General features: G+C 44.3%; 1 protein-coding gene across 1 annotated transcript in view; it reads right to left on the bottom strand.

The window, feature by feature from the left end:
• The window catches only part of c1qtnf4 (C1q and TNF related 4), a 36,477-nt gene extending 17,133 nt beyond the window's left edge, over nucleotides 1-19,344 (bottom strand). Inside the window, exon 1 of the mRNA XM_030414421.1 lies at nucleotides 18,871-19,344. The gene's annotated coding sequence lies outside the window, so the exon portion shown is untranslated. The remainder of the gene's footprint in view (nucleotides 1-18,870) is intronic.
• Between the last annotated feature and the right edge of the window lie 2,318 nt (nucleotides 19,345-21,662).

Genomic DNA, 21,662 nt, shown 5'->3' with positions numbered 1-21,662 from the left:
AGCCTGTTGCTCCTCTAACTGATACTACATTTTGTTTTATGTTCCACGGCGTCTTTCGACCATCCAACCTGACGGTCTGGACTGTCCCAGGGAGGAAGAGAGTCGGAATAAGAGCCATGCTAATCCAGCTCTTGGTTTAAGGCTGCTCCTGGCCAACGTCTGGTTGGAGGGAAAGGAAATGGACAAACTAGGACTCAGGCTGGCAAAACAACGTGAAATCAAGAGACTGTTGAGTCCACAGAGACCAGAGACCGTCTACATCACAACATCTCGGATCACTTGACGGGCGGATCGTGATCGGTGCCAACAGAGTGCACGACGAGGAGAGGTGGACTCTGTGTTTGTAACATCGATGCTCGGTGGAAACACAGATGACGAAGGCAGATTCAGTGTTCTGTCCTTTGTGTGGCATGCTGTCATTTCATTATGTTGTGATGAAGAAATGACCTTGTACCTTTTAACAACCAAACCATAACTATGGTGCACACATATTAGCTTTCGTCTGCTGATAGAGTTGGAGAAGGAGAGCTGCTGGTATCGGAGGGATCGACTTTCACCATAAAAAGGATTCTGACAGGTATCTTACTCCACTCATGCTGCTGTCATCTCTCCGTCCACTGCTTGATGATTATTTCAGCCATCATCTGATCTCTCGTATCTACAACATCTCTGCGGCTGTGATTCTGACAGTGTTTGACATTCAGAGTCAGTCGGCTCAGGCTTAAAGGATTGATGTGCCCTTCTAAGAAAAATACAGAGTGTGTAAGAGAGAGATGGAAGGTCCATGTCTGAACACAAACATCAGTTATTTGTGTGTGTTTTTTTCCAGCCAGCAGGAACCTGTCAGCCGAACCCCTTTTGTCTCCAAAAGGTCAGCCTATCAAGGACTTTGAAACCAGCCTTATTTTTAGATTGACCTTCATGCATTTTTGAGATGGATTGTAAAACGTGGCTCACACACGAGGACCGTCGATCTCAACCCCCGAAGCTCTTTGTAACTTTTAAATATAGTTGAATTATGCAGGAATGTGAAAAAAGGACCCTGCATTTGCATATCGGCGTGGTTGTCGTTGTGTCGGTGTTCGCCTCGCGGTGAACCAAACATGCAGCCGAACAAAAGCAGGTCCATCGCTTCACAGGCTCCCTTCTCTACTCAACTCTCGTATCGCCTCGCCATCAAATTACCCACCAGCTCGCGGTATCAGTTGCATCTGTGCTTCTACTCCATCTCTCCTCTCTCACAGGTGGTGGCTCTCTCTGAGATCTTCCCCATGCCTATAAATAGACGAAGGGGAGGCTGATTTCTCCTCCCTGGAGACAGATCGATAACTGATGATTGAGGTGAGAAGGAGGAGAGGAGGAGGAGGAGGGAGAGGCGAACAAAGCTGAAGAAATGTGAGCGTGGATTCACAGAATAAAGCGAGAAGATGTGGGAAGGTGTGTTACTGTTATTTATGGGGGACTGTATATAAAGTAAATGTGTGTGTGGCCTGTATAACTTTGTGACGTGGGAGGTGATGTGTGTGTTTGTGTCGTCCTGGCTGTGTAGGTTGCTGCTGGTGTGTGTGTGTGTGTGTGTGTGATTAAAGGTGTGGGTTCCCATATATATATAGTGTGTGTGTGTGTGTGTGTGTTTGTGTGTGTGGGTCCTGCGTTATATTTAAAAACATAATGCGTGTGCGTGTTGTGGGTGCAACAGTGTGTGTTTGTGTGTAGCTGGCTGTGTTTTCCTGTGCTTATGTGTGAGTACAGTGTGTGTGTGTGCGTGTGTTGGGTGTGCGCACGCATGATCTGCATGTGTGACAATGCTTATGCATTTGCGAGTGTGTGTTTGTGTGCGCGGATCTCTCCTCCACGCTGGGCCATCTGCTCGAGGTGATAACAAACACATCAGCCCCCAGACTGAAGCACAACAACCGGGCTCCAGCTCTCCCCGGCCGGCGGAGGATTACCAGTTTATATTACCTTTAAGTCTGCTCCAAGAACCTGTTAATGGTTTTTAATATTTCCTCCTGCAGAGCGTACGCAGCGGTGTCATCATCTAAATGTCTTGGGGGGACATTTAACCCTCAGACAGGAGATCCTGAATTTGTCTCACAGCTCCTAAGACTGGAGTTAGAGGATGATTGCAGCGCGACCGGAGTTCTCCGCTTACAGACGCTTTTTTATTTGTGTTTTCTAATTAACAGAGAATCACCTGACTTCAGGTGTGGTGCAAGGGTTTGCTTGTGGGGTCTTACACTTGCAGGAGCTCTGTGGAGCTGTATAGTGGTATAGTTCTGGTACCAGATGTCGACAAAATAAACCAGATTTAGGCCACAGCTCTTTCTTTTCCAGCGGGCTGGATCTGGCCCATTCCACGCAGTATGTGGGCTGGATAAGGGTGTCTGGGAGGTTTTGCTATCTGGGTTACTGACAGAGCTGTGCAGCTGACTGACTGACACATCCACCATCTGGATCTGTGACAAACAAGAGTTGTAAGTAAGCTAGTGGGTGAAACGTGGAAGGTACTGTAAACAAACACTGCGATTGGTTTTATAAAAACAACTTACCAGGACGTTAACATTCACAGTCACTTCCTGGTAGACAACAGAAATCTGCGTATTTAATATTTCAGATGAGAGACAATTGAAAATATTTCAACTTCAAAAAAATTGCTAAAAAAAGGACAATACACAGGATAAACGACGGCTGTGCTGCCGACGTGCTTCAGTGGCTCAGCCATGTAAGCGAGTGCGTCAGGTGGGTGATACTTTTTCTTTCTGACCTGATGGAAAGTAAAATATAGTCCATTATTCCTTGCACTATAATGTAGTTCACTTTCTGTATCTGCTTCGTCTTTACTCTCAACGTTCATCTTAAGGGTCTTGAGCTAGCTGCGTAGCTGTGACGGCATAATGAGGGAATGTATAAGTTTTAATTTGTGCTGTAACCTCGTGTGAATGTGAAGCCGTCGACTTTAATTTTCCTTAAAAGAAATCCTAAGCTCTTTGGTCAGAGTGTAATCAGCTCTCGGAGTAGCTGTTTGACTGTCAGCGTGATTCCAGTGTAAATGCATCTCTTTTCTCTGCCTCCCTGAACAACATCCCTCCCTCTGTCGTTCTCTCTCGTACCCCCCGCTTCTCTCTCATTAGATCAAAGCCACACAGAGAGAACTATTGTTCCGTCGTATAGGCGAGCGCGGCCGCCTGCCTGCACTGAAGCCACGATAACAAAGAAACACTCACGGCACATATGCACGGGTGAAAACACACACTGCTTATTAGGGGAAATTCAGTTTAAAGAAACATTTCGGCATCTTGGGATATATATATGGATCTGTTTTTTTCTGTTAGCACTGAGGGTTAATTAAAATCTTGTGTGTGTGGTAAGTATGACTACTACCACTCATTCACTTCTCCCTATAGGTGTTGCGAGGCTCCGAGGTTCGATCCACAGTGAGCAGTAAACTGAGGTTTCTGACACTTAATGATTGTCGTCATACAAACATAAGAGTTGAGCTATCTGTGTCCCAGGAACATTAATAAGGATCCCAACCTTCTCCCAAGACCCACCCTACTCCGGTTCTGATAGGTTGGCTTTGTTGGTTGCGTTCTCTGTGCTTGACTCAAACTGTCAACTCTCACAGTGGCTCTTGAAATGTCTGTGAACAGCAGTTTTTGAGCTGTAGTTCTGCGGGTAAACAAACCAACCTCTTCGGCCTCTCTCCCTCCAGCAGAGGACCGGGACATTCAAGTCATGTGACCTTGATGTCGTATCTTGACAGCCAAACATTAGCCTTGTACTTCTACAGATTTAATGTACACATTTCGAAAATTAAGTGACGTTCATCTGTCAAGACCAGTGGCATGCACAGGGCACTTTAGCGCGCGTTTTGGCGCCCAAGGGGGCACTTTAGTGCACGTTTTTGCCATCCAGGAGGGCAGTTTATCATGTTTTAACCAGCGGGCGGTTTAGTGTGTTTTGCCAACCAAGAGGGCACTTTAACGCGCGTTTTGGCTCCCAGAAGGGCACTTTAGCGCGCGTTTTGGCTCCCAAGGGGGCACTTTAGCGCATGTTTTTGCCACCCAGGAGGGCAGTTTATCATGTTTTAACCGGCAGGTGGTTTAGTGTGTTTTGCCAACCAAGAGGGCACTTTAAGGCGCGTTTTGGCTCCCAGAAGGGCACTTTAGCGCGTGTTTTGGCTCCCATGGGGACACTTTAGCACATGTTTTTGCCACCCAGGAGGGCAGTTTATCATGTTTTAACCAGCGGGCGGTTTAGTGTGTTTTGCCAACCAAGAGGGCACTTTAGCGCGCATTTTGGCTCCCGAGAGGACACTTTAGCGCACGTTTTTGCCACCCAGGAGGGCAGTTTATCATGTTTTAACCAGCGGGCGGTTTAGTGTGTTTTGCCAACCAAGAGGGCACTTTAACACGCGTTTTGGCTCCCAGAAGGGCACTTTAGCATGTGTTTTTTAACAATTGGGCCATGGGGGGGCGACCACCCCTGCCCCCCCTTGTGCACACCATTGGTCAAGATCTTTTTTTGTGGAAACAACCAGGATGATGCTAACTACCAGGTTGGCCTACAAAAATACGCCATCCCTACACCCCTCTATGCTAAGCTAGGCTAAAAACATCCCGACACCAGCTCTGTTTTTCTCCCATGACTGTGAGTAAGTTAATATCAGCTCATTTAGGCCTACATGTAATGTGAACTTGATATGATACGTATTGTAGAGATGTTAATCTGTGCATCCGTGCAGAAACGTAAAATCTAGACATTTCATTCTGGCTTGACAAAAGCTTGAGCTCATCTAGTCCACGTTAAAATTGATCAAACATCATTGCATTCACTACGTCCAGGCTCAAAAGCACTGAGAGCGTAACTCCCCATATATACATATATATATATGAATATATATAACCCACACAGAAGGGATGAAACATCTCTCGCTTTGTGAGTTCAGACAAACATCCATTGTGAAGCTCAAGGCCAACACCCCCCTCATCTCCTCACAACAAAAGAGGGGAGTGTTGGAGGCTGCGGCTGCTTTCTCCTCTCCCACCGCCATCTGAGTGAAAACCGCCTTTGAAAATGACTTTCGTTAGAACTGTAGCACGAAGCCTTAAAAAGCCACCCAGACACACAATCAGTGGGAGCAGATCCTCTGCCGCTGAGAGGAGATGAGCTTGATCCTGATGAGAAAATAATTTGACACTTTGTCTCCGTGTGGATATTCATGAAATCGTACGATGAAGCAGCGACGCGAGACGCTGAAGGCCACGAAAACTGATGTGCTTTATTCATGATAATAGTTTTCCGTCTCTCCTTATGTGTAATGTCATCAACAAGGATATTAAAGCAAAAATCTGTCCGCTCACTTCAAACAGCATCAAACTGTGATTTCAGGGACTTATTTTCTGATGAAGTGGCACATTTTTCTTTCCTGGACTCAACAGCGCTGTCAGAAAGAATTAGGACGGTGATGTTTTTACTGTGTTGGGAGGCTGAAATGCTGACTTTCAGCTCGTGTTCACGTCCATATATGCTGAGCAGTGTAGTACTTTTTCACTTTTAAAGCGGCTGAAGTCACCAGCAAACCTCAAAGGGGTCGCCAGAAGTGATGAACCTACAGATAATTATCACATCAGTCTGCAGCTCCTCTCAGCTTCACAGAGCTTTAAAGGGGTTTTTTCAGATCGTTATCTGGTCGAACCATCACATTTTTTTAGCATCGCTTTTTAATCTGAAGGGCTCCTCGGTCAGGTTAGCAATAATATATGTTATATGCTATGTCTGTTCAGATGTTAAGACATATTATGACTTAACAAATTGTTATTAGCATTGTCAAACGGTCGCGGTTTGTTTAGGTTTGGACACAAAACTACTTGTGTTCAGGAGAAGATCAGTTGGGTTAAAATAACTGCCTTCAGTCTCGTAACTCACATCATGTAACGTGAGTGCGGTACGTCGCTTATATTATTCACATACATTGACAAATAACTCTGGACTTAAACACATTTAGAGACCAGCTGGTGAGCATTGTAATAATACAGCAGCCCTACGCTACGCTGCTACGTCTGACTCTGTAGGTATCCTCATGTGTCACTTCTGGAAGCTCCCCTCAAGCGTAGTAAACCTAACCAAGTAGTTTGGTGCCCAAACCAAAAGAAACCACAACCATTTGACTTACGACTCATTACTCATGTAAACAACTTGTTTCCACTGCCTCCCAAGTGGCCAGAGAAATCTGTTATTGCAGTTTGTAAGACACTGTAAAACATGGGTCATCACATTTCGACAAGATACCTTAAAATTGTCTTTTTGTTTCATTTCAGATTCAATGTTCCGGAGCACAGAACCAAAATAAATGCTGCACACTGCACATTCCCTCAACCTTCCCCTCAGCCACCTACCTCCTGCGATTATGTAATTTTTGTCAGAACGCATTTCAGCAATTCCTTGTCTGACCTTGATCCATATTGTGCTGTTAAACTGAAATTGTTTTGAAAGCAACTGTGAGAAGAAGACGTGTTCCTGCTGCTGTGAGTGGAAATATGTTTCTCTGTAAAACATCCATCACAGTCTACGGACAAACTTTGACCGGCTCTCCTTGTTCTGACTCGTATTTATTTGACATTTGTTGCCAGGTTAGCAGCAGCATGATTGAACTGACATGAAATTTGGCTCAGACATTAATAAGAATCGGAAGACGACGGTACAGTAAAACCACCGGGTGAAACCAAACCGAGCGTCAGCAGATGAAAGTACAACCAGGTCGTCATTATCATAAACTGTGATGAATTTTTATAAAGGACACTTTGGGAAAGTTCATCCTGATTGTCCCCTCCAAAAGTCCCTGTTGTAGAAATCGAGACATCGGGTTAAAATATTCATTTGGTGACAGTAAAAGTCAACAGTAGGAGTAGTATCTGAAATTAAATGTAGTTAAGTATGAAAAGCAATTTTCTGGCAATACATGTACTCAAGTATCTAAAGGTAAAAGTAAAAGTAAATTATACTCATACCCAGATCCCAAATTCAATATTTTCTGATTATCAGAATCTGCGTTTTTGTAAAAACTAGTGCACTGCCCGTATGAAGCATGTATTCCTATAGAAAAGTGGGAGGTTAAGTAGCTTTTTCATGGATGGCCAAATGAGGCTGTGTTTGGATGTCAGGGATATAATTTGCCATTTTTGACTATTTTTGATTTTACCATTATATTTCACCATAAAAACTATTTACCTTGCCTTGTTTGGTGTCATTATTTTCAGCACAACCTCACATGTGCGACTGTAGTTATTTTTTTCCATTTTGACATACTGTATTAACACAATGGACCTAAAATCACAAAAAACATAAAATCCGAGTAGAAAAAGTTAGATTTTTTTTACTGTGAAAATCACAAATATGTTTAACGAACCATTTTCATTACTTATAATGCAAATTTAAATTGTTGTTTGCTAAATTTGTGCATACGTTTTTGAAATTTACAAAGTTATATGTAACTATTTACATTTAAAGGGACAATGTGTAATATATCAAGTATTTAGTGCCATCTAGCTGTGAGGTTCTACACTGCAACACTCCTTTGCTCACCCCTCCCGTTCTGAAGACGTTGGAGACGTTCCGGAAGCTACGGTGGCCCTGACGGACAAGAAACTCATGATCAAAATATGGACTCTTTCCCAACAGCGTTGAGTATTTCTACTGATTCAAGTAATGAGGTAAAGATGTAGTTAGTTATTGTTATTGTTAGTGACGAGCGCTTTCGCTGAGCTCCCTCTCAGTTCCGCAGTCAAGCTAGCTCTGAGCGAAAGCGCGTTTAGCCTTACTACGTAGTACCACGTAGTGCTTTGTGTCCCTCTCGACAGTCCATAGTTTTTTTTAAAACCGGAAAGACATGGCGGCCTCCATAGAGCTTGCCCGTGCTATGTATATTCAGATAGGTAATTCTTCGCTCAGGAGTCAGATTGTTGGCAGAGGTAATTGTACACCAATGAGGACTTACTTATGAACGAAGACGTTGATTTGAGTTAATAAATAACTTAAATCGTTACACACTGTCCCTTTAAATGCAGGCAATGCCTCATGCTCAGAGCTCCCTCAACTCCTCCCTGTCTGCTCCACATTCAGCAGTCTCCTCATTGTTTTGACTCACAACACAAAAAAATTACTCCACTACACCAAACACTACAGAACACACTAACTAAACACACGCTATATGTCACAAATCTCTCAACTCTCAAAACTTGCGATCTCTATAATTGCGGACACTTTCATGACAAAGGCCCGCTTTTACCGTTTCTTCCTGCACCAGACACAAAGCAAACGTGACGGCAATGTTCGCTTAAAAGCGTAAATTTGGTTTTGGACGTGCCAGCGCGTCCGTCAACTCAGGAGGTGGGGGGTGGGGGTGGACTAGCGGCTAGCAGCTAGCTACACACGAACATCCACAGATTCCGATTCCAGTTTGTTGTCCTCGCGTATCCGGATCTCCTCAGACCGGAACAGACTCGGTCCGGACTCGTTTAGTCTCATTAATCCCCAACAATCAGATCAGATGCACAGAACAGAACAGAACGGGACTGAACCGCCGTCAAAACCCCGGTCCAGCTCGCGCCGCTGCGGGTATAAATCCGCTTGTTTCGGGCTCTGCAGTGATTGGCTCTGGTGCGCACGTGACTATGGTGGCTATGGTTAACAATGCTAGCGGAATTGGTAAATACTTTATGAAATAATTTATTCACGGTATCATTGTAGTCCAAACAAATGCGACGTCGCACACCCTTAAACCACGTAGCAGCCATGTTGAAATTCTCAGGTCAGTCTGATCCTGATCTGCAGAGATATTTGAGGAACACACACACACAGACACAGACAGACAGAGATTCCTTGCTTTTACAGAGAGATATGATTGCAAAAACAATAAAGTAGTTTCAATTTTTGCTACTTTGGCTCTGATGCAGCATCTGCAAAGTAACTAAAGTTCTCAAATAAAAGTCGTGGAGTAAAAGTACAATATCTTCAAAATGTTGTGAAGTGGAAGTATAAAGTAGCAGAAATACTCAAGTAAAGTACAACTATGGCAAAGTAATTGTACTTCACTGCTTCTAATATCTTTCGGATAACCTGGAAATAATTACCCATCTAATCACGAGTGTTTTTTGGCCTCTTCAGATTGTTAACCTGACCAGAACCAGAATTATCCTCCAACATGTGCATCAAAATGTTCACTGATCATTTTTACTCCAGACAGCTACCAGATTGTTCCACAGAGCACTTAAACCTTCATCATTTTCCACCGGTTGGATGTAAAAGTCGATATAGTTCAGTTCACTGTAGGACACGTAGTGAGAGCACACACACCCCCCGATAGACTTCAGTGCCCTTTAAGAATCTATCGAGTGTTGCCGGTTTGAGAAAGAATGAAAATCAATAAGTGTTTTACCTGGTTCCTTCAGTAAGGTGAAAGACTGATTCCAAAACCTCGCAGGGCTCATTAGTCGGAGCACAGAACCAGTTCTCCCTTTCTCTTCCTCCAATCAATTTCATGCAGAACACAAAGAAAGAAACAAGAAAAAAATCAAGACCGCTCCCGATGGCGTGCGCTTGTCGTTAAATGCACAGAGAAATCCCAGCATGTTAACGTTTCCATAGTGATCAATACTGCGGTTCTGTTTCCTCCGTGAGGGCTGGAGGGTGTGACGGATGTGCTGAAGCGGCCTCAGTCAGACTCCGACCTGCTGGGAGGGCGAAATCAAAGCGCAGGCTTCTGAGGGAGGGAGCATATGAAAGTTCACACCGCTGACTCAAAGTCAATATCAAAACGTTCACTTCCACTGAGGATGGACATTAAAGTCGTCAGTCTGTTGTTATCATTATAACTATTACCATTATCAGGACATTCTTAACGGTGGAAACAAAGATTGGCGTCGACTAAGCAAAGAGTCGAACTACTTTGGAGTCAGTAATCAGGCAATGTGTGCAGACAGAAGCCCAGAGGAGCGTGATGGTTCTGGGCAGGGGAACTGACAGCGAGCACCTGGAGTCTAAACTAAAATCCCTCCTGTGGGTCATCAAAGTTTGTCTTTATAAATATTTAATGCTTTACTTCACACTGCCACGCTTTTTTGAAGCCACGGTTTGAGATCTACAAAAGAAAAACCTTTTCATAAAAACGGCGGCTGTTAAGTTTCATCTGGGACAAATTGGCTCTGCGTTTCCTGTGTAGACTAAAAAAACCTGTCACCCTTAAATAGATCTTGAAGAGACGACTGTCAGGGACCTCGTCTCCATTAAATCAATACATTTTCTTTTCAAGAATCACACCCCTCTAAATGATACACAGACACACATCCTCCATCTAACAAGATCAGGACTCTGTTAGCTGTAAGAAGTGCCTGTTGTCACGTGTTTGAAACATGAGCTCTCCTCGTCTTTAAAACCAGAGACCGACCTGTGCTGTCTTCAGAAAATATCTCTCCGCCTGGTGGCTTGAACGCAACTCAACCAGCATGCACAGGTAAGTCACCAGTTCATCACAGGTGTTGTGTTAGCATAGTGCACAGACCTCAGCTTTCAAATGTCTAAAACCAACTCGACCTTTGTTCGATTTTTGTGTATTTAGTTGAAGTGTGAACTCACATTGTCCCAAATGTTTCCAAAGACCTTTTAAGTGTAAGGGAGAGATCGATCTCATTGATCTGATCTCATCTTTACTGTGTCAGATTCTCTGATTAACTGTGTTCAGTTCATGACCGAACATGTTCTCAATCCTGAGTTTAATCACTTGTGTCACTGACTGAATCCAAAGCTATTTTACACAGAGACCCTCCTTTACGCCCCCTGGTTATTTTACATCGAACGAAAAACAACATCAAGGTAAGGATGCGTTTCTTTTTGTCACCTGTCGCATTTAAATCACACCCATGTTAAAGGGGCACTATGTAGTTTTTTTGGGAGGAGAAATTCAATGAGGTAATAATACAAACTCAGAAATATCTATTTTTTCCGTAAGTGAATGAAGAAGCTGCTCTCAGAGGAAAATAAAGTCCCAGAACACTGTTTAAAGCTAGAAAGGTGGCAGGGTCCGCCACATGTAAACAAAGTTTAACAGTATAAAGTGTGTTTTCCTTTAAGGTCAGTTTGTTTATTTACATTTGCTTAGAACAGATCTTTTCTCTTCTGAGTAAAAACTCTTCCCAGAAACAACATCGTGCACCTTTACCCACCTTTGCATCTATACGGCGCTTTAAACTGAAGCATTTCAAAGCCGGCCTCTCCATCACACTCACACTGATGTCAGCAGAGATACAATCGGGGATCAATTTGAGGTTCGGCGTCTCGCTCAGACAACCTGCTGAGCCGACAGCCACCGCGGCTGCAGAACAATGAGGAGAATCGAGGGACACATTGATGGAAAAGCATCGAATCGGAAGCTGCATTTCCTCTACAACATGAAGGCCACTCCACATCCACACGGTCATTGTACCTCCCAAGATATGTATATTTGTGCGTTTGTGTTACGACCAGTTCACCCTGTGACCTCTGTGGCTCGTGTACTGATTCAAAAATTAAGTTGAATACAGTCGATCAGTCGTGCAAGGTCATTATATTTGATTTAAGAAAAGGTCTATTGTACTGTAGAAATATAAACGGTCCGTCTATGAAGTTAAATGTGTTCTGCTTTGCCTTCTGATGTGAGTCAATGTTATTCTTCACATGATAAAAGGTGCGATCTCTCCCTGTTGCTTCCTCCTGCAGCTCCTCGCCAACAAGCGCCTGCATTTTTCATACGAACACAGAGAGGGTGGAGGGTGTTCAGGGTGGAGAAGCTGAGTGTGTCGGTAATCCTCTAAAATAAACAACTCAACCTCCCATCCTTTGGATCGTTTCATGATTCTGCCTTTTTTTTGGTCTGTGCCAGGTTTGACACCACCCTCCTCTGCTTCCTCCTCCTCCTCCTCCTCCTCCCTCTATGAGTGCACAAAGGGAAAGAAAAAAGCATGAGTGGCTAATGAGCATCCGCTACACCCTCCTCACTGCTACAAGCTGAAGATGGAGCGACCTGGTCACTTGGGACCGATATCAAAGAGAGTCAGGGGGGCTGTTATCTGGAGGTGCAGTGACAGACCCCTGCTGTGGCTGTCCCTCTCATTAGTCCCCCTTCCTCCCTCGCTCCGCTGCCTCTCATCCACCCATCCTCAACACTTGTCACCGCGCTGTCAGCTGCCTGCTCAACTGTAGACGCAGGACCAGCCTGGGGACCGGACGGACAGAAACACAGAGAGAAGGAATACAAAAAAAAAAAAAAAAGAGAGAGAGAGGAAGATTTTGAGGTGTAAGCCAGGCTTGTCAGCTAGAAGCAAACAACAGAAGGGATCCATTTCTATGAACTCTAATCCGTCCTGTAAACGTCTTTAGTTCTCCTGCCACTGTCTCGGTACAAAGAGAACCTGCAGGAGAGACACTGCTCTCTCAGTGCTGTCAATTCACCCGACACGACTGCAGAGAGACGGAAAGATGAGAGGAAAGAGGCAGAGACAGGAAGGGAGGGTAACGACGACGGCAGCAGCCTGGTGTCTTGCCAGGAAACACGGCAGGGTTCGATCCACCCAGTGACAGACGAGACGTGAGCCAAGCAGCCGACCGGGCCGGCTGACTGCTGCTCATTGTGTGTCTGATTATTGGAACCAAATAAACAAATGTCACTCATGTAAGGAGCTGCTGTGGGATTCAAATCTGAGCCAAGAGTTGCGAGAAAAATTACACCGCATCTATTAGTTAATTATCATGACATTCTTTCTCATTCGTGAACAGAAAATTGTTGAGACACTCATGTGTTTATATATTTATCTTCTCACCAGGACACGTTTCTACGATCTAAACCAACACAACAAGGTTTTGGTGTCAGATCTTTGAGAATTCGGAGCCGCCATTTTACATTTACACCTACGCTGATCCGTCATACAGGCAGAAATCCATCAGAAGAGGAACAGACAGATTTATCCACTTACTCACCGTTAATCCAATAATCTGGTTTCATCTAATCTCATTTTTCAATGATTCAGTCAGTTGATTAACTTGAGTCGAGGCTTTCCAATTTTTTTAAGCTTTTTTATTAATCAATGTATTAAAAGCCTGAAATTTGGAAAATCTGCATTCAATTTTTCCCGCATGGATGCAGCAGTGTGCATATAATAAATAGGACACATTAAAGTTTTTAGAAATGTCTGTGTTAATTTTTCTGACAAAAATCTGCGAAAAGGCTTTTTGACTGACTGATATTTGTGACGTGACGATGACGGGCTTCATCCTCGCGGCACCGCGAATGTTTGTACAAAATTTCATGGCAATCCGTTGAAAAGTTGTTGAGACATTTCACCCAAAAGGGAACTAAAATAAAAACAGTAGGCGGATTTATAGGATAGGATTCATCCTCTGGGAACCATCAACGTCTTTACAAACATCAACATCCCAAAGCTTTCTGACTTGAATCATTTCATTAGAGTCTCTTGAGTCCAACTAACAGTAAAGACAGGAATTGGGACCTCCAGGACGACTTTACGGCGAACCAAACTAACGTGTCTCGACATCACAGCGTCTTTTTCTCACCTGCTTCTTTTATTATTGAGCGCTATCACACTCACACTCTCCAGCAAAAGCAGCAAAATCACACGCTGTCTATTTGTGAGGGAAATATTTATAGGAAATGTAGGAAATGTAAAATACGCAAAGTCATCGTCACAAACTGACTGTGTTTATAATCAAGATGAAGACGCGTACAGACGAAAGAATCCAGTGATGGATGTTTTTCTGTTTGGGAGCGGAGAGAGGTGATGTGAAGGTTAAGTTCGGTGTTAAGTGTTTGGCTTTGTGGAAACGTGTGTGTGTGTGTGTGTGTGTTTCAGGGTGTTGCAGGAGACAGATAAGTGCAGCAACAGAGGGCTTATCAGATGATGACTCGCTGCATAAGTCGAACACATCCTCGGCTGCAGTGCTGTCATGTTTCTCCTCTCAGAGCTTATTACATGACTTGTTTATATCAGGCGTCCACAATAACTCGAACCTGGAGGTGTGAACTTAATGCTCGGAAACAGTCTGACTGCAGCGCTCGCCTTGTTTTCACACAGCTGCGCTCGCTGCACCACGACCGACACACTCACCCGCGGTCGCTCAGGAATCTCATACGGTTGGTTGCATTCTGTTTTCCGGCATCCTGTGTGGGAAGCGTGTTACGGGTTTTTAAGACTGGCCGGCTCAGAACAAACAGACCTCCATCTGCTTGCTGCTTGCAGAGGTTTGTTATTCCGCTGCCTTCTGCAAATGAGCCACATTCTGTTATATTTGGAAATAAAAAATGCCGGTTGTACTGTTTCAGCACGAGCCAGGATCAGAACGTTTAATGTCCAACAGAGTCTCATTAATGCATGAGTACACAGCTCCGCCAAAGGACTAACTGTCGGAGTGAATAACGTTGATCACCTCGTTGTAACGTGGGGGAACCCTGACAAGGCGCTGAAGACGTCGACCTGGCCAGAGACGTTACAGGAGAGGAGACAAACCACTTCAAGATGAAGGGTGCTGTGATCAGGCACCGATCGTTACGGGTCGGTTTACATGATAAAAAGCTTGATTGGTGGCCTCTATGAAACCCGATCAGAAGAGTTGATCAGATAAACACGAGGAAGATAATCCATGCACCACTAACACACACATAACACAGGATGCTGCTCACCAGCTGCCTTCTGCTCACTAGCTCTCCTCCTGCCAATATCAATAAGGATTTCCAGTGCCTTCTTGGTTTAACCAGTGTAAAATATTCACGAGGTCCTGCCAGCCAGCCACATGCGACTGAGAAGGTAGATGGACCGGTTAATGTAACGTGAGGTCTCACGAGAGGCCAGCCAGTGCTTGTAACTTGTGCTGACACAGCGCTGTGGAGCGAGAGATCACTGTTGTTATCAGCATACTCAGAGGAAGTCAGTTCAATTTAACGTTGACATTAACGCTAACGTCATGACATTACGTTACTGTTGTTCGGACATTCATAAACAGCCACGGAGGAGGAGGAGGAGAGGATAGTGATCACTAATCGTAGCCGTTTGCGGACAACAATGATAACAAATCTACTCGTACCGAGACGGGACAAAAACGGAGCTGGCGTGGAGGAAAGTGAGCGAGGAAGGGGGACTAAATGGTAAGTCAAGGAAATATGTCTCAGAGCAGCAGAACTCTGATCCATTCCAAACTCCATTGAGGGAACAAACATTTTAAAAGCCGACAGACCTGATGGAGCAGTTCACCTCCATTCATTTTGATGCTGGCCTGCTATGTATGACCTAGACAACAGCTCCAGGATGTTGCCAAGATGGCTGCCAAGTGGCCAATCTTTCCCAAAAGGACATAGTCGGACCTGTCGACCAAATTCACCAGAGCCTGTTGAGGCATGGACACAGGACCTCTGGGGCTGTCCTGGGGTTTCTGGCACCAGAGCTTTGGCGGCAGATCCTTTTGAGTCCTGTGGGTTGCAAAGTGGGGCCTCCATGGATTGGACGTGGATCTGGGGAGTTGGGAGGCCAGGTCAACGTCTTCAGCTCTTTATCACATCTTTAGAGCCATTCCTGGGCAGTTTTTGAGGACTGGCAGGGAGTGCCATTGCTATGTGGGATTGTACTTGATCTGCGACGGTGTTTGGGTGGGTAGAATGTGTCAACTTGGCATTCACAGGACCCAGAGTTTCCCAGCAGAACATTGTTTCGTAACGAGAGAATCACTGTTATTCACTTCAATTTTCAGTGGTTAATAGTTGCAGCTGATGGGTGTATACAAGTCTGATCATTGCTTTGAACAGCTTATCGCTTGTGGCAAAGAAACTTTTTTGAAAGTTAAAATATCCTTTTCTGCACAACACTTCATAACTGTCGTGCAGCAGTTCTGTCAGCAGCTTAGTAACATTTCCAAGATCAAACCACTGCTATCCTCCGCAGACTTAGAGAAGGGCGTTTACGTCATTAGACGCTCCCGCTTCACTCTGGAGTCTAGTTCAGAAAACCGGCAAGGCTTCAGTGTGGTGCAAAATGCAGAAACGGTCGCTTTCAGTTTTGCCGTCCGTGCGCTGGCTCGCTGTCAGTTTTTAAATTCAATTTTCAATCACTATGGAAGTGCATTTACCACAGAAACAAGATGGAGATGCTATCTTGTAATAATGACCCTCGCCGCTCTGTAATTACAAGATAAATACTTTTCTAATAAATGAGATACAGATCTCATAATTATGTTGAGCCATAATTTTAAGATACGCAAGTCATAATTATTTCTTTTTTGCTGGATGCTTCATGTTATAGCCAGCCAAACATTAAAATGGTTTAACCCTGTCGCGCTGCTGCACGTAGTCTCTTCAGAAGAATCTCATTGCTGAACGTCACTCAGCAAGTCGACACAATCTACATTTTTTTTCCCACATTTGTTGGTGTATTTAAACGTACTGCATTCCCCATTTTACGCTGTGGCATCAGTAATGCAGAGTACTGCGTGAGGCAGAGGGAGACTTTGTGTAACAGTGTGGGAGAAGAAGAACAGTTGGAGCTTTGTGTGAAGAACAAGACTATTATTTTTTTGCATCCGTACCATTCACACGTTGGATTCTAAAAATAACTGCGGCACGAAACACAAGAAGTCTGAGGTGTGTTTTTGACTGTTAGATGAAAAAAGGAAAGGTTTTGCGAACTTGAACGTAAACCAGCTCAGTCCCTGGAAATTCACATCAAGAGAACTTCCTCCGGGAAGAGAACACCTGTCACAGCCGCATCAGTGAACAGCAAATGAAAACTACCAAGAGCTGCAACCTGGTACGGGAACTCATTTACATTGCGAAGCGCCTGCATTTGCGAAATCATGTGATCTTACAAATATCTTGCCCCAGCGGTTCAGCAGCTACGAGGTTTGGATGTGAACACCAGCGAGAGTAACGACTGTTTGCTTGAAAGCAACAATGGCAGCTCCTCGAGAGGTTAGCGTAGCTGCTGACGTGGAGTATATTTCAGTGGAAGTAGAGCAAAATGTAGCACTGGGGCCTTTCTCGATCAGTAAGAGGTTGATTTATATTGAAAGTGCCTTTCCTTTTCCTTGGAATGGCAAACATATCTTATTAGACTTAACATAAGTCACAATCATCAGGAAATTGTAGAGCTCAGCGAGTATCTGGTACAATAAGTGTACGAGTATTGTACGCATCGGATAGCTGATCAAATGTATTTCTTCAAGTTCATAAAAAGCATGTTCTGCCAATAGTTCTCTTACTCTCGTGATCAAAAAACCTGATTTGAACCTAAATTCTGAGGCTGTTCTGCAAATAATGTACAAACTCGTAAGTGCACCTGGTTCTTGTGATGCCGTTGGATTGATAGGCTACATAATTAGCGACAAGCTTACTCCACAGGTGGCTCACCTGCTGTTGTCAAAACAGAATCAGAGGTGAAAAACTCCAAAACATCGGGTGCTTTTGTTCGGTTGACATCATAAAAAATACTGCGGACAAAGAAACTGAAGAGAGCAGACACAAGATCACAGAAGTGTATCACAGCAACACTATGTAGGCAAAATGTGAAGATAGGCAGTTCATCTTTGAGTCTCTGCGCTTATCAAATACCAACACTTTGCTTCCAGCCAGAGGGTAGACAACATTGTAAATGTTTTTTGATTTTTCTGTCCATTCAGATGCTCTAGATTCAAACTGACGTCAGCTCCAGTCCTCTTCACAGCAGCGAGCTCAAAACTTTACCGAACCACCTTCCAAGCCTACAGGCGCTGAGTTTCAGTGGAGTATTCCTTTACTTGTAATCAAAGATGTTGTGAAATCTCGATTCTGCATTCTAATTGCTGTTCCCTTTGTTTGCTGTCTCCACATCAGGAGCTGCATTCAGTCCTCAATAAAAAGAGGGCAGAAGCAGCTGGATGCAGGCACACAAACACACACAGATGCTGTAAATACAACCAGCATATGCCTCGTACAAATGTGTAATCCGCACACACACTGAGTCAGAAGATGAATCTGTAGCCCGCAGCAGCCGTGTGTTACAGTGATGTGGATGGAGATAGTGTATCTGCAGACAAAAGGAGTCAACCTCCACAGATACAGAGAGATCTCATCACCTCAGCCTTATTCACAGCCTCCTGCTGCCGCGGGGCTCTGCGCTATCTCCACCACAGATAATTAAAGATAAATAAACCATAGGATATCCATGCGTACTGTTTCTGCCACGCTGCAGCCTGCTGTGGAAAGATGTTACCAACAAGACAAAGCAAGTGTTGCACAGCTGAGCATATAAAAGATGCAGGTTGTCCCTTTGCTTCCCTCTCACACAGCACATTGTATCAGCCAAGCATACGATATATGACTACATATGATATCAACACTCATGAATACGTTAGAGTGCATACATCCCCGCCTCTGCCAAGACTGAGGTATCGCTGTTTCTGGAGATCAGTGCAGATAAATAATACATGCTGCTCGGACGCGGCACGACTGCTGAACACACACACACACACACACACAGTATAGTGCTTTAAAATTGGCATTGCATGCAACACTTCACTAAAGCATCCATGAATATAACATCAACACGTACGACCCTTGTTTGTGTTTGGAGTTCATCTGGAGAATGACACTGGGATGAACGCATCGTGGACTCTTTGTTGATCCCTCAGGACACAACAAAACACCCGGGGATGCTCCGCTGTTTACACTGCATTCCTGCACACTCACAACTTCGTCTGAGCATCAAGTTCATCGCTTTTCATTCTCCTTCACACCTCAATGCAAAAAGGGTTAAAAAAAAACCTCTCACAGCGGCTGCAGAGGAAGAAGAGTCGTCTCACCTGTGTGGTCTTGGTGTGGTGTTTTCTGTCCTGGCTGTGCAGCGTGAAGCGCAGGGCTGAAACTTCGATCTCACCAGCGCTCTTGGATAAACCTCCCCTCCCTCTTCTCTCTTTCTCTCTCTCTCTCCTCCTCTCTCTCTCTCGCTCTCTCTCACTCCCCTCCTCTCTCTCTCTCTCTCTCTCTCACAATCTGCTCTCTCCCACCCTACTCACTCGTCCTCCTTGCTCTTTTTTTTCTGTCACTCGATGCTTTTCCTCCATCTGCCTCTTTCTCCCTCCTTCGGTGTCTTCCCTCAACCTGCTGCTGCCTTTGAATCAGCTTCAGGCAGGCATCCCCCCACACCACCAACCACCCCACACCTACACACAATAAATATATATATATATGCTCAGGGGGGTTGTGATGTGATCAGGAGGTTTTGGAGGTGCAATGCGCACCACTGCAGTGTAGCTGCTGGTGAGATGCACTCAGATATGATGCTCTGTTAACCTACATGTGTGTGTGTTTGTGTGTGTGTGTGTGTGCGTGTTTTCACAGATAAATGGGAGGGGAGGAGCAGCCATGCCATAATAACTGTTGGGCTTCGCTACGAGGCGACAGCGCTGCCAACTTCCTCCCTCTTGCTCATTGTAGGGAGTCATTATCTCACCTCTGGGAGGGAGTGGGGGAGGGTGGGGAGGTGGGCGAGTAGATGGGGGGGGAGGCAAAGAGAGAATACATGTAATGCTCTCAAATTGAAATTCATCCTACCCCGTCTCCCTTTATAATCTCATTCAAATTCCACAGTCTGTTGCTCGCTCATATTTAAATGAGCACTTGACTAAATCCCTCCTGTGCTTTTGCTTTTCTTGGCCGGCGTTTGGCAGGCTGCCGCGCTCCGTTGCATCCGAGCATCCTGGACGCTTCTCGGCAAACTGGCGCACTCTTTGTATTGTGGCCAACGCACAGAAATAGAATTAAAAGAGTGGGAAGCAGGGCCGCGCAATGAGGCTAAACAGGTCTAATGGCAGGCTGGCATCACGCGTCTGCTCTGATCAGGGGGAGGTAATGGAGTGAGAAGTTACCCGGGCTCAGGACACGTCCATGCTGACAGAAGGTTTTGTTTACTCTCCCTATATTCCTTTCAAATCTTGCTGTTAACACAAGTTTGTGCTGATTGCAAATCTTCGAATGATAATCAATGTAAAAATGTTTGTGCTCATCAAGAACTGGTGTGAGCTCAATATGATAAACCGTCTTGTGACTACAACCTTTTAAAATGCAGATTTATTTAATTGCTTGTGTTCGTTTATTAGAGAAGATGAACAGCAGCTTCACTCCTTTTTAGAAAATGTCCTGAAAACAAAATATGTTTATCTTGAAAATCAGACCAGGTTATGTTGTTTATCAGACCAGGTTATGTTGTTGATCAGACCAGGTTATGTTGTTAATCAGCCAATACCAATCACCAATCACGATCCACCCATCCAACAAAAAGACCTTTATTTACTTTATTTTTAAATTCATTCATTCATTCATTCAGATCTTACATTAACCCAAATGTTGTTGAATGAATGTAGAAATCAAGTAAAGAAAGGTTCTTTGATTGGATGGATTGATCGTGATGGGAATTGGCTGATACACAACAAAACGTGGTCTGATTTAAAACATAAACGTATTTTGTTATCAGGACATTTTCTGAAAGGAGTGAAGCAGCTGTTCATCATCAGTACACAACGCCACAAACCACATAGGAAAGACCTCGTCGTTTATAGACTTTTTAATGCAGAATATCTTTAATGTTGGCCTACTTATACTGTTGTTTTCTATAACCTTGTAAGTGCACCTGGTTGTCATTCAGTACCACGTTGGTGTTGACAGGCTACATAATTAACAACAAGCTTCCTACACACAACAACGAAATCAGGAGTGAACAAAACACTTTAAGTGTGTTTGCATTACATGACTTTATATATATATGTCAACCTTTAAAGCGATAGTTGATTTCTTCGAGTGTCTTTCTCAGAGAAGCTCACATCATCTGCGAGTGGAATAACAATCGCTGCAAGGAAACATTTCTGTTCCACGTGCACAACATCGCTCTCGGAGGGAGGAGTTAGTTTCTGACGTCTCCCCTACTTTCCTCATCTCTCATTAGATTCTTATCTTTAGCAAAGTATACAAATATAATTAGACTGTAATCTTGAGGAAAGTATGAGGTTTTTTTTGTCGTCCCTCCCCGTCAAGCTTCGTATTATTGATTATTTATCCAAATGTTTCACAGCTGAAAGATTAGGTAGTTTTCTCACGTCATCCTTCCTGCTGTCAGGTTGACAAATGACAGATAATATCTTTTTATTAAACTCTGTATTTCCCTCATTTTTTTAATGAATAATTTGAAAACAGGGGCAGGAGCTGAATCATCTACCATTCCCCCTCATGGCCGTCTATTTCTGGGCTCTTTATTCTGCCATCTGCCATCTTCAGCAGGTGTTCCTTATTCTGCACCATGAGACTAGCGAACAGGACAGACTCGGCTAATGACCCGCCCAAACTATCCCTTAATGATGGGAGAAGAAGGCAAATTGGTCCCGATGTCCCCCTCATTTTCTCTTTTCCCACATGCCATTTTCTCTGCACCTCCACCCTCACTGTCAGTCTTTTACTCGCTCTCTCCCTGCCTCTTTACGATCATCAATCCCTCCATCCGCTCAGGATTAGCCAATTAACCTATAGCTGGTGCAAATGTGCCAAGCAGAAAATTGAACATCGCAAATGCCTCGTGCTCTTTCTATCCGTGAGTGTGGGAGAG

This window comes from Sparus aurata, chromosome 4 (genome assembly GCF_900880675.1).
Source record: "Sparus aurata chromosome 4, fSpaAur1.1, whole genome shotgun sequence".
In the NCBI taxonomy this organism is placed as follows: domain Eukaryota; kingdom Metazoa; phylum Chordata; class Actinopteri; order Spariformes; family Sparidae; genus Sparus; species Sparus aurata.
Note: the sequence above shows the minus strand (reverse complement) of the source record. Positions and strands in the feature narration are given on the sequence as shown.